Genomic DNA, 13782 nt, shown 5'->3' with positions numbered 1-13782 from the left:
AGTTGAAGTCCACACATCTTAAAATTGCCAAGGTTAAAAAACAATGGTCTAGACCAGCTTTCTTCTTTGGCAACAGCCTGGTGGAGTAATTGACACTTCCTCATTCTTTCCATCCGGACCAAGTTGCAGGAAGAATTTCCTCCACTCCCCTGCTGTCCCCATTTAATCTGATTTTGCTTGTCCAGATAAACTCAGCCCAAACCGCTGCTGTTAAATAACCTGTGTAATGTTGTATGGTCTAGCAGCAAAAACTCTCATTCCTTTTTGCTTCTTTCCCCTTGTCATCTCTAGCAGAGCAATAACCTCCATGTCTTTATTCCTCCATCTGTAAGATGGGATGATACTGTTTTAAGTGCCCTAAGTGGTAAGCTAATTGGTGACAGGGACTGATTGAAAATGGACATGTCTATGTTTCAAAGTCCTCTGCAACTATGGCTTGTTTACTCCCTTTAGGCGGTGTTTACATTTGGGGAGGAGGAAACTGCCTGCCTCTAGTAGAATTTACTGTTTGTTTAAATTGAACTGACGTTGACAAGATACTTTAGACTGAACTGACTGGCAAGATTACTCCGTTAATCTCTCTGGCAAACATGCCTCCATTTGTGCAGCAGGACAAGCTGTCCATTTTATCTCTGAGGATTACACTACGGGCCAAGGTGGGATGACTTTTCAGGACTTTTTCTGGAACTGCCATCAAATCACGATTAAAAAGATAAAGTGAAGTGGGTTACTACTTGAATTATGTCATCACTTCACCCTGATTGGAAAGTTCCAGAATGTTAACTTACTTAACCAGATGTGGCAATGGTTTTCATCTTCACATTTACACTCCTCTAAAGCTTCTTTGAGTTAAACGTTGGAGAACTCACTTCTAAAACCCCAACCTTTTATGGGGCTCCATAATCTGCATGGAGTAATAATGTACTGTAACTGATTTGATGTTGACGCATATTATGCAGTACTACAACAATGACTATAAAGGACACGGTGACTTAGTAGGTAAGACACTGAGCTTGTCGATCGAAAGGTCGGCAGTTCAGTGGTTTGAATCCCTAGTGCCGGGTAACGGGGTGAGTTCCCGTTACTTGTCCCAGCTTCTGCCATCCTAGCAGTTCGAAAGCACGTAAAAAATGCAAGTAGAAAAATAGGGACCACCTTTGGTGGGAAGATAACAGCGTTCTGTGCACCTTTGGTGTTGAGTCATGCCGGCCACATGACCAAGGAGATGTCTTCAGGCAGCGCTGGCTCTTTGGCTTTGAAATGGAGATGAGCACCGCCCCCTAGAGTCAGGAACGACTAGCACGTATGTGCGAGGGGAACCTTTACCTATAACAATGACTACTCTAAGAAAAATCTAGAGTGTGAAAATAGAAAATCAGAACAAGGATCTCCTAATGCAGAATAGAAGACCTGTGCATTTAGATGTTGAATATATTTCCCTTCAGTTCACCCAATATGCCTAATCATCAGAGGTAATTGAATGATTTTCCAAATATGTGGATGGATGCTAATCACACATGTTTTCTAATGTGTAGTTTCACGGTCTGCTACCTGGTCAGAGAAACTATGACATGTCTTAAATAGTAAATACCATCCTGCAATTGCAACTTCTTTTTAGTTGCATGATATTTCTCCATGGATTTATCAAATCTCCATCACTACAATTTGGGATTGCAAATACTACTGATACATGATGTGAAAATGTACTGGATCTACAGCAAATATCCTCTGTTGATCCCAGACTTCTACTGTTATGAGGAAGAGAATTGTCATTTCTTTTTCCTACCTTGAAAAGCCTACTATATTTTCATTCTCAAGAAAGCCTTCATCTCTTTGGTTATGGATGAACTTTTTCAATTATTTCTAAGATGGGATGTACAAAAGAATCAAAATTATTTCACGTCTGGCCACATCACATATATAAAAACATAATGGTTCTTTTGTCATTTGATTTTCACTATATACATAAACATCCTTAACATAGAATAAACATTTTTCAGTGGCCCTACAATTTGTCCATATCCCATTATGTTTTGTGAGCATCAGCTAATAAACGTCCTATTGTTGTCTACTGCCAAGCAGATTGCCAAAGTTGATCCAAATCTTGTTACTATCACACATCCTGGGTGACCTTTCTGGGTTGCTGTTACACAGACCCAACATAAATTGCTGCCTATTATTTAGACCTCATGGCGAAAGTGGTTTTAAACGTTGCTTATGATTTGAGGAACTTCAATCTGTATGTTATCTGAGGTATTTTTTTTTCCTGGTGGTTTGCTTAGAACTTTTTCAACAAGGTGTGAAAAACAGTACAGAAGGTCATGCTAAAAATATAAAGTACAATTTGTGTTCAGGACAGTGTGTTCTATGATGCTATGGTATCCTATTCAAAACAGGAAGAGATGGTATAGCTAACGACCCTGAGGATAAGTCTACTACCTGCTTGGTTTGTTCTAGAAATATCCTGTAGTGTTGCTTAGTACCAGAAGAACCTTTATTCGTTCCTCTGAGTTCCGGTATATAAAACTTGGCATTGTTCCCAGCAAAACCGCAGGGGTGAAGGCCTTATGTAATCATTCATTATGGGTGTCAATTTTTTTAAAATTTATTTGTGGCCAGAGTAAACGAATAGAGACAATTTTGCTTAGATAATTATTAAGACCATCAAAACAATATCCACGGAGAAAGTTTAATTTTAGAATGGCTTAGAACTGAAATTAAGCCAAGAAACTTCATTTGAAATATAGTACTGCTACTGTATGTTGGGCTTAATAATTCAATATATACATGGATATTTGAAAACGTACAAGTTATGGCAGCTTAGGGACTTCTGGGAAACCTTTATCTCCTTTGTTCTAAGAACCGAATATCATAAGTAGCAGGGAGCCAGAGTAAAATCAGAATCAGTTTGATTGTGATGAAAGCAACCTGTGATTTGCTAAAAGCTGATAAGATGCCCCCAAAGATAAAATGACTGTGTGAATATTGTATTAGCTTTCTTTAATAAGGACCCTTTACTTGCTAGATTTATAAGCTTACTTTTTTTCTGCTCAATCCCATCTGGTGGTCTAAAGCAGGGGCCTCCAATCTTGGCACAACTTTAAGCCTGGCGGACTTCAACTCCCAGAATTCCCCAGCCAGCAAAGCTGGGGAGTTGAAGTCCTCCAGGCTTAAAGTTGCCAAGGTTGGAGACCCCTGGTCTAAAGAGCATTTTAGAGCATGGTTGTCAACGTGTGGTCCGTGGACCTCACAGGGGGTTTTTGAAGGCTTGAAGAAATGTTATATTTTAAATCTTGGGTTAAGTCTTGGTGGGCCATGGCCATGGTCTGCAGCCACAAAAATATTTAAAGAGCGGCGGCGGGGTCTATGGTGAAGAAAATATTAACTATTGTTTTAGAGCATTTAATCCAAATTCAGGTACCGGCAAACTCAGGTTGATGGAAAAAAGCTCCACATTCATCTCTCTTTCAATGGCATATCTGTCCTGGTGGACCTTCTGAGGAAGAATGGGAGAAAGTGGTTGTGGATTCCAGTTACAAGTAGTCATCTCATCGTCTTACTTCTAAGTATCAATCCCTTTTATTACCCAGCAGCATAAGGGGAAAGAAGACAAAGAAAAATATGTCTTTTCAATATGATGGAAAGACAACAGTGGTCACGGTAGAAGGATATGTTGAGTAACAAGAAAGAAAATTTTTTGTTTACTGCATTTCACCAGGTTCGCCTGGTTCGCCAGTTGCGCCCCTTTCTAGACCGGGATGCCTTATGCACGGTCACTCATGCTCTCGTGACATCTCGTCTGGACTACTGCAATGCTCTCTACATGGGGCTCCCCTTGAGGAGCACCCGGAGACTCCAGGTAGTTCAGAATGCGGCTGCACGGGTGATAGAGGGAGCCCCTCGTGGCTCCCATGTAACACCTCTCCTGCGCAGACTGCATTGGCTGCCTGTGGTTTTCCGGGTGCGCTTCAAGGTTTTGGTAATGATCTTCAAAGCGCTCCATGGCATAGGGCTGGGTTACTTACGGGACCGTCTGCTGCCACCGAATGCCTCCCACCGGCCCGTGCGCTCTCACAGGGAGGGACTCCTCAGGGTGCTGTCGGCCAGGCAGTGCCGACTGGCGACGCCCAGGGGAAGGGCCTTCTCTGTGGGGGCTCCCACCCTCTGGAACGAGCTTCCCCCAGGACTTCGACAACTTCCTGACCTTCGGACCTTCCGCCGCGAGCTTAAGACACATCTATTTATCTGCGCAGGACTGGACTAGATTTTTAAATTTTAATTGTCTAAATTTTAGATTTGGTTTTAAATCGGGTTTTATTATTTATATGTCTATTTTAAATATTTGGCCTATTTAATAAGTTTTTTAGATTAATGTTTTACTTTGTATATTTATGTGTTTTTTATATGGCTGTACACCGCCCTGAGTCCCTAGGGAGATAGGGCGGTATAAAAGTATGAATAAATAAATAAATAAATAAATAAATAACGTTTCTTCAAGGACTCCGAACCTCTTTTTGTTGTGGTTCCAGGATCATTTCGAATTGTGCTATGGGACAGTTGACTTTGGTTGATCCTGAAAAACATTAGGACACGGTTAGCATTTTTGAAGACCCCAGAAATGTAGGAAAGTTTACAAGTCAAAAAACATCCTGGAAAAAGTCCATGGAAGATGGTTTTCATATTATTTCTAATAAAGGAACATGGACTTGTCCACGTGATCCCCAAAAGTCAACCTTGAATTCAAGGAACTCCTCTCCTCTCCTCTCCTCTCCTCGATTTTTTGATTTTCTTTCTAATGGCATTCCAGGATCTCTTTCTGGGATCTTTTCATTGATAACAAGGGAGTTTGGAGTTGACTGTTTAAGTAACTATTATTTGAACATTTAGCAATCTGGGAGCCAATAGTAATAGCAAGGGACTGGTACATTTTGTTTGGAGAAGTTGGTTCTAAAAATAACAAGGAGTCCAAGGGTCCAAGGACTGTTTTTGGCAAAATCAGAAGCAAACAGCCTGAAACAGACTCTACCCTACTACCATAATAAGGGAAAGGTAGAAATCATTCCTCCCACTCAGAAGATACAGGTGGGGGGAAAATACTAAAAAAAAATTGAGCTTGTATTTCACTGTATATGAGGCTTGCGTTTGCAGTTGCTGAAATTCATTCCACATGACTTCACTGATTCCTGCAATAAAGTCATCAATGCTCTATATCCTTGAGTTCTTGCCTGCACCGTTTCTGTTCTGATGTTTGCTGAGAGTAGCCTAAGCGCCATGATTTTGCATTCAGATACCCTTTGCAACTAATGCAATGCCCACAGAGCAGGTGTCAGGCTGCTGAAATGAGTGTCATCCTCATTGCGTTAGTATGTCCAAAATGATCAGTGTATTTTAGGAAGCTGCTACTGGAACTACACCTCTGTCACATCTATATCATAATGTCATGCCCCCCGCTTCTTTGGGGTCCTCACTGCCATCAGTTTCATTGACAACTGATGGGAGAAAAATCAACTGTGAAAAGTTTCCCTCCCCTGTTTTTAAAACATTTGTGATGCGTATACTGCCCCTATTTGAAAGAATTTACACCTGCATGCCTACAGTTAGATTAGGTTGCTAAATTAGCTTCTTTCTCACATTTATTTGTGAAGATATATACATATATGCATGCATACACTGTTCGTACGATAGGGTTGTAGTGCAAGGCCCCAACGCTACTCAACTTTCTTGGTTTCATTTTCTGATGTCCACTTACAGGCATGAATGTCTAATTAAAAGGACCAAGTCTGTCTTGATTTCTTCTAAAGTGCCCCGCCTAATCTCTTCCCTTTCGTCAAGAAAGAGAGAAAATATTGCCAACGTTTCCCCACATTTCTGTACTTGCCAAAGGACCAAACTTCTATTACTTTCAAACTTCTAATAATTATGTGCTAGAAATTCTGAGTTTCCTAACCAAAGCAGCATCCTGCTATAATGAGCACCCAGGAGCTGTAAGGTCAGTTGGCCTCTTCAGACCTAAAACCTTGCAAGTTGTTCTCGTAGCTAATATAGAAAATTTGCTGACATTAAATTATTTATCTGTTTAGAACAGAATACGCAACTTGTGGTAGCCAGCTGCCTCTCAGATTTATGTTGCTCATGACCTAATTTCATGCTAGTTGGGAAGAGATAAATATTAAGGAAAAGGAACCTGAAAGATATATGCTGAAGCAGGTGGAAGAGTAGAAAAAAAAATAGAATAGAGAGAAAGGGTTGAGAAAATGAAGTAAAGGAAAAGTCCCAGCCATTTGGTTATGGCCACTGTCAATAGGGACCCCCTATTGTATCACATTTGAAACATGACTTCACACCTCTTTTGATGGAGTTCTGTTTTGCCTTATTGTAACAGGTGTCGGCTGAGGCAGAAGTATTCTGCATTTTTTTGATTTGTATCCAACCTTTCATTCATGAATTCAAGGTTCCCTCTATTTGTCTCCACCGCAGCCATCACCCTTTGACATAGATTTGATTGACAGACACCATTTGACTATCTACGGAGCTTCAATGGCTGACACTGAACCTGGATCTCCAGCTTCTGGTCCAAAACCTGAGCCACCTCATTTGTTTAGACCAGGGGTCTCCAACCTTGGCAACTTTAAGCCTGGTGGACTTCAACTCCCAGAATTCCTCAGCCAGCTTGATGATTATCCTATGAGTTTAACCCATAGAATCATCTATTACAATGTCCTTCCTTTTGAAGACTACTTCAGCTTCAATTGCAACAATACACAAGCACACAATAGATTTAAGTTTAATGTCAACCGCTCCAATCTCGATTGCAGAATATATGACTTCGGTAACAGAGTTGTTAATACTTGGAATACATTATCTGACTGTGGTCTCTTCCCAAAATCCCCAAAGCTTTAACCAAAAACTGTCTACTATTGACCTCTCGCCATTCCTAAGAGGTCTATAAGGGGCATGCATAAGAGCACAAGCGTGCCTACCATTCCTGTCCTATTGTTTCCTTTCATTATATCCAATTAATATAGTTATTACATACTTATATATATGCTTATATATTGCATAGATATTTCATGCTTATGCTTATATATACTGTTGTGACAAATAAATAAAATAAATAAATAAATAAACATACACACAAAATAAGCAAGCTTCAGGTTCTCCAGAAGCTGTCATCGGGCAAAAAGCATGGGAAACAAAGATAAGAGGGAATTAAAAAAAAATTAGAGCATTTGTTAAATTCGGCTATCAATTTTGCATTTCAGAGGCAGTCACAAGATGGAAGTGGAATATCTTTGTTAGCGGCAATATAATGTGCCAGTTTTTATCTAGCATTCAAGTACAAAGAAAATAGTGGCTAAGTTCTATAAGATGCCTGTGAGAGGCTACATTAGGCAAAGCAAGACAAACAACAGATGAAAAAGTAAAGGGAAGAAAAGCAATAAGAACAATTACACAGAGAGTTTCAAGGAAGCAAAGCAAATTCCATTCAACAGCACCCCCTTTTTAATGATGTTCATGTTTAAATTCTTGGGTTTGTAAGATGATTTATATTGGCTATCCAGATGACCTCTCCTTGTCTTCACAACATGAAATATGAACATTTCTCAATAAAATAAGACTACTAGTTACCTGAACTGGACCAGAAAGAACCTCCAGATATACAGCTATTCTCCAACATTGTATCTCTTGTACCAACCAACATTTTGGTTCCTCCAAATCAAGAGGAAGCTTGAAAAAGTCAACTACATGGTTTCCCAAGCGACATTTTTTAACAAAAAGAATATTAGCAAACTAGTTCAACCGGAGCAAACAATGTCCTGAGATCTAAGTCTCTTTGTTAGTCTTTGCAACTCATCTTCATGAATAGCAAAAGAGATCTTGTCTATCCTAAAGGGCTGTGGTGGCACACAGTCAGAATGCAGTATTGCAGGGTAATTCTGCCGACTTCCCAGCAGTTCGATCCTGACCGCTTCAAAGTTGACCCATCCTTCCATCCTTCTGAGGTCATTAAAATGCAGATCCAGATTGCTGGGGGCAATATGCTGACTCTGTAAACAGCTCAGAGAGTACGGTAAAGAACTATGAAGTGGAATATAAGTCTAAGTGCTATTGTTGCTATCTGATTTGATTTTATTATTATCTCCTATGTATTATGGAGTCTGATCTTTCCACTCTGTATCTCCCACCTAAACCAATCAACTAGTTAGAGAATATATATATTCAGGCTGATAATAGTCCCTTCAACAGCCATACATGGGAAAACCTCAAAAGATGTCCTACTTTCTTCACTCTTGGACTCCATTTCTTCTCCAGAAACTCAAGGGAAAATAGTGCATTCACCTAGAAAGAAGACTAATTTTAATTGGATAATTTGTCTTCACCATGAAATAATCATTTTCGATTCTCCAAAAATATGGTGAAAATTCAGGTGGGCTTTGTTTCTGTCTAATTTTATTTTATGCTTTATGAGTGCAATAATATTGTGTGATGCAATTTGATGAGGCTTGAGATATCTATGGTGTTAGTGAGTGTTGCATTGGGGAAGTTTCTGCAGATCCAGATGAGATAAGACACATCTTTAAAGAGAAATGCCAAGAGCTGAAGACAACTGTGGGTCAAACTTCTCGAAGCAGTACCTGGAATTTGCTTGAAATGTTGGTAAGTCAGGAACCTCACAAGCCACCTACTGCTTCTTACCGTGTTTTCCCAAAAATAAGACCCTGTCTTATATTTTTTTGAATCCTGAAATAAGTGCTTGGCCTTATTGCCATGTACTCAAAAGCCCAATTGGGCTTATTATTAGGAGAGGTCTTATTTTGGGGGAAACAGGGTAGGAATTGAAAGGACTCCTGCAGACTTGTGTTGAGTAAACCAATGAGCAAAGGAACTAGGCAAATCTCAGGAAAGAAAAACAACCGCAAGTGTATGTCTGGCACCCTTCCAATAAGTAGTACAAATGAGAATCAAAATAAACACCGGAATAAAAGAAGATAATGTGCCCTGTGTTTATTTTTTCTCTGGGTTGTAACCTTTGTGATCATCCAAGATTGGAAGTCTTCTCTAACTGACAGGAAGATTGGAAGTCTTCTCCAACTGACAGGTCCATGTATTTCAGTTTCTCAGAAGTGTGCTTCCCTAAAAAAGAGGTGTAGAGGGCATAGGGCAGTGTTGGGGAACCTTTTCAGCACTGAGTGCCGAAACGGGCGCGCATGCATGAGCATGTGTGTACCGGAAACTGGAAGAGCAGCCACCCAGCATGCGCATGATCTTCCGGTTTCCAGCACATGCATGTGCACTGGTCACCTGGTCTGGTTTCTGGCATGCATGCGTGCGTGAAGACCAGCTGGCTGGTGCGCATGCACGCACCGGAAACCAGAAGAGCAGCCACCCAGTTCACATGCACATGCAGGAAGATGATCTTCCGGTTTCCGGCATGCGCATGCGCACCAGTCAGTTGGTCTTCCTGTTTCTGGCATGCATGCATAAATGAAGACCAGCTGGCTGGTGTGCATGCGGGCACTGGAAACCAAAAGATCATCTTCCTGGCACCCGCATGCGCACCGGGCGTCTGCTCTTCCAGTTTCCAGCGGTCCCACGTGCATGAAGACCAGTTGGCCGGAGCATCGGAATCTGGAAGAGCAATGGGCGATGGCTCACGTGCCCTGAGAGATGGCTCTGCATGCCACTTCCAGTACGCATGCCATAGGTTTCCCATCACGGGCATAGGGAGTAGCCTTGAAGGACAGGAAGAAAAATAGCTGCCAAGGCAGAGAACTGGGGATTGAGCCCAGACCATAAAAGTAATTTGAGAAAATATCTCGGGCCCCTTAACACAAATATTAAATGAGGGAAGGGGAAATACATTCAGACTTGCAAGATTCTGTTATAATAAAAATAGTCCTTACCTGTATGACATTTGTATCTTTAATCTGGTGTACTCTGTGCTGGCTGGGGAATTCTGGGATTTGAAGTCCACCAGGCTTAAAGTTGCCAAGGTTGGAGACCCCTGCTCTGTAGGGCTGGCAAGAATCGTGTAATGATATAAGGGAATGGTCTTGGGAGAAAGGACGAAAAGCTGCAAAATGATCAGATGAGAGGCAGCAGATTTTGCAAAAGGAATGGGAGACATGGCAAAAAACTCTGAAGAGACCCTCCCTAGTCTTTTGAGCTGTAAAGGGGAGGGGAGAGGTGTACTTTCAGATTTTCAAGATTCCATTAATATAACCTTACAATAAAAAAGAATTGGGTTTGATGGGTGTACCTCACAAGGTTAACAAGGAATCTCTTTCTACTTTATTCCTAGGATATTTGATGTTCCACCATGTCCTTAGTACTTAATTGGTTGTTGTAAAGATGTGGCAAAGGAGCTTGTTGTGTAGTTTGTTACTTTCCCCTCCTTTGAAGCCTCCCTGGCTGGTCAACATTTCCAGCCTGAAAAACTGCCACATGATGCCTTCATTGCAGCCTTCATTGATAGGTTTTTATAATGAAAGACAAGCAACCTGCAGTCCTCCAAATATTTTAGATCAGGGGTCACCAACCTTTCAGACCTCAGGGACCACTAAATTCATAACTTTAAATCCTGTGGACCACTAATATGAATTAGTGATGGGACGGGATCCTTCAGGCACTTAGCGTGGCCACCTGTTAGCAAAGAGAAGCACCTGGGGTCAACCCTAGCTTTGCTGTCCATTGCAGCTAGAAATCTCAAGTACAACCAAGAATGAATGTTTGTCTTGTAGCCAGCCTGGCTGCTAGATCGCCCCTCCCCCCACCTGCAAACTCTGTCTCTCGAGGAGCCCAGCTGAAGTTTCATGCACTGCTGCCTGAAGCACCTGGACTCCCAAGGAGGGAGGGAGAAGCTGGAGCTACTAAACAGGCAGCCAAGCTAAATACCTGAAGGACCCCATCCCATCAGCAAGCGGGATTAATTGCTTTGGCAGGCCATATCCGACCCAGGGGCCATAGTTTGAGGGACCCTGACTTAGTGCAATATCAAAAAAATGCAAAAATGCAAAGATTTTTCTGCAGACCACCAAAATTTTCTTGCGGACCACCAGTGGTCCACGGACCACCAGTTGGTGACCATTGTTTTAGATTACAGTGGACACCAGTTCCATGCAGCTTGGCCAGTGGCAAGTGGCTGTAAGAGTTTTCAGATTGTGTTTCTCAGAAGAGAACAGAATGTTCACGCACACCCTTGAAAAATATACAAGAACGACACCACCCCAATTCTCTGTTCCTCTCAAAGAACTTTCCAAAGTGTGTTCTTTTACACCAGATTGAAAGATAACTGCTGGCAAAGAGCTGCAGAAGAATTTCTCTCTCTTTCTCCATTGCTGGACAGATGGGCAAAAATACTTCCCCAAAGTTGCATTCCTTTTCCCTATATTGTCCACAGAGATTGAAGTTTCATTTGGAGGAAACAATTGTTTGACCAGGAATAAACCACAATCCTTGGTTGTGGAAAAGGTTGTTCCTTTTCCAGGAACTCATCTTCGCTATTTCATCTCCCTGGAAATAGTGAATTGTATGCAGATTGTTATTGCACTGGATGAGCTTCAGTGGATCCAGCTGGATACAGACAGCTTGGTGACATACTGTATGTTTCCTACTTTTCTATTCCAGTAAAAAAAAAAATTAAGTGAGGAAGTGAAAGCTACCCAGAAAAAAATAGTAATAATAGTAAACAGCAGTTGTCTTTTTTCTGTTTGTACTGCTGCCAATTCTGAAACTGAGAGTCAATGTGTGTTGTTAGATCACATGTTTCAATTTAGGGATGCTCTTAAGTTCACATACATGGTGTCAGTTGCCTAATGTGTTCCAAGTCCACCCAAGGCTCATCCCAAATCACCTATTTCTAATGTCAGAATTGAAAAAAAATACTCCAGAATCCTGAAAATAAGAGTGAAGCCAGTCTCTAGGTGGTGGCTTAAATTTCTTTCAACATCCCCTATTGCTTGCTCTAAATGATGTTATCCATTCATATTTGATTGATATACATTGATATTTAAATGATTTGGCCCGCCGGTGACACTTAATAGTTTGATACTTTACCTTTGAAACCAGTTTTGCCAATTCTGAGAGTTGTTTTTGTAAAATTGATCTGTCACCCATCTTTCTTTCTTTCTTTCTTTCTTTCTTTCTTTCTTTCTTTCTTTCTTTCTTTCTTTCTTTCTTTCTTTCTTTCTTTCTTTCCCTCTCCCTCTCCCTCTCCCTCTCCCTCTCCCTCCCCCCTCTCTTATTTTTTTTGTATAACTGAAGGTGGCAAACATATCCAACATGTTTTCCTTCTTTTCCCACAACAACCACCTTATGAGGTGGGTTGGGGCACACAATATTAGAATTGCATCTCTCCTTCAAGCTGTTCTGGGTCTGTCTGTCTGTCTGTCTACCTGTCTGTCATCTATATTTTTATTGATCGATCATCCTGCCTTAACACACCTAATGCTCCTTCCTTTTTTTATTTTCCCCACAATAGCAACCCTGTGAGTTGAGTTGAGCTGAAAGAGAGTGATTGGCCGAAAGTCAGCCAGCTGGCTTTTGTGTCTAAGGCAGACTAGAACTCAGGACTCCTGGCATCTAGCCTGGTGCCTGAACCACTAGACTGAACTGGCTTCTGTTTTAACTCTTTAGATGAGCATGCACCAACAGTGCATGCAGAACTCCCTCATGGCTAAGTGTAAAATCCAAGATTTTCCTCTTGTTATTTTTTCATGTTGAGCCAATGGCTTATGTGGTGACTTTATGCAGCTCATTAGTTGCATAAACATGGTTGTTTATGCAAACAAGGCACGGGTTCCTTTCGCTTTGTCATTTGGAGAAGGAAGTGAAATGTTGTAAGCCCTCCTAGTTGCAGTTGGTGTTGCTCTATTCAATGCCAGCAGAAGGCGGGCAAAGTGATGGATGAGTGCCACCGACTTCATCCTCCACGAAGGAATGTGTATTCTCAACCTTCCAGCTTGGTTCCAGAGACTCTGAACATCGTCCCTGCTGCCCCATGGTTCCTTTTGGTGCCCTTTCCTGTCTGCCTGTCCTACTTATCATGAATTAAGTATTGTCATTGTGAAGCTGTAGGACAAAGCATGAAAGAGACCCAGGATTATCATACTTTGTGAAGGATTAGCTCCATCATGTTTGTGAGATAAGGAACTAGGCTTGTTCTATGATTGCCCCATTTTGCTGGAGACTTTCACTTCAACATCATTAACCTGTCACATCGACACAACAGAAACTGATTGTACTATTTTTGACAGCTTTTCTTAGGAGCAGTTCACTCTCAGGTTAACGTTTGCTTCTCCTCCAAATACGTCCTTATCATATAAAATATAGTTTCCTCCTCCTATTTGTCTGCTAAGGTTAGCACTCACCATAATGAACCAGCTATCATGAAGGGTAGCACTGGAACTATACTGAAGAGAGCGTTGGTTTACATTGTTGAAAGCATCATTTTTTGCGTATTATCACTGCCAAATATATTGATTTAAATATTTATTTAAAGAGTGCAAGATCTTTGTAAATTGTAGCATCAGTCTTTTGCAATGAACTATACAAGGCTGCCATTGAACGGTACAATACTTGGCTATTTCTAAAATAATTTTATAATTTGGGCTCACTCTTCATTTATGCAGGGTCACAGATATGTGAGCTTCTTGGAGTATGCAAAGTAATTGTTTTTCTTCATTTTTATATCGTCGGGCTTGGTTGCTAGGACTTTATGCTGTGTGTCCTTTCCATAACTCATCTTTTGTAATTCCATAAATCAAGAATTTCATTCATGGA

Source organism: Ahaetulla prasina, chromosome 1 (genome assembly GCF_028640845.1).
Source record: "Ahaetulla prasina isolate Xishuangbanna chromosome 1, ASM2864084v1, whole genome shotgun sequence".
Lineage (NCBI taxonomy): Eukaryota > Metazoa > Chordata > Lepidosauria > Squamata > Colubridae > Ahaetulla > Ahaetulla prasina.
Note: the sequence above shows the minus strand (reverse complement) of the source record.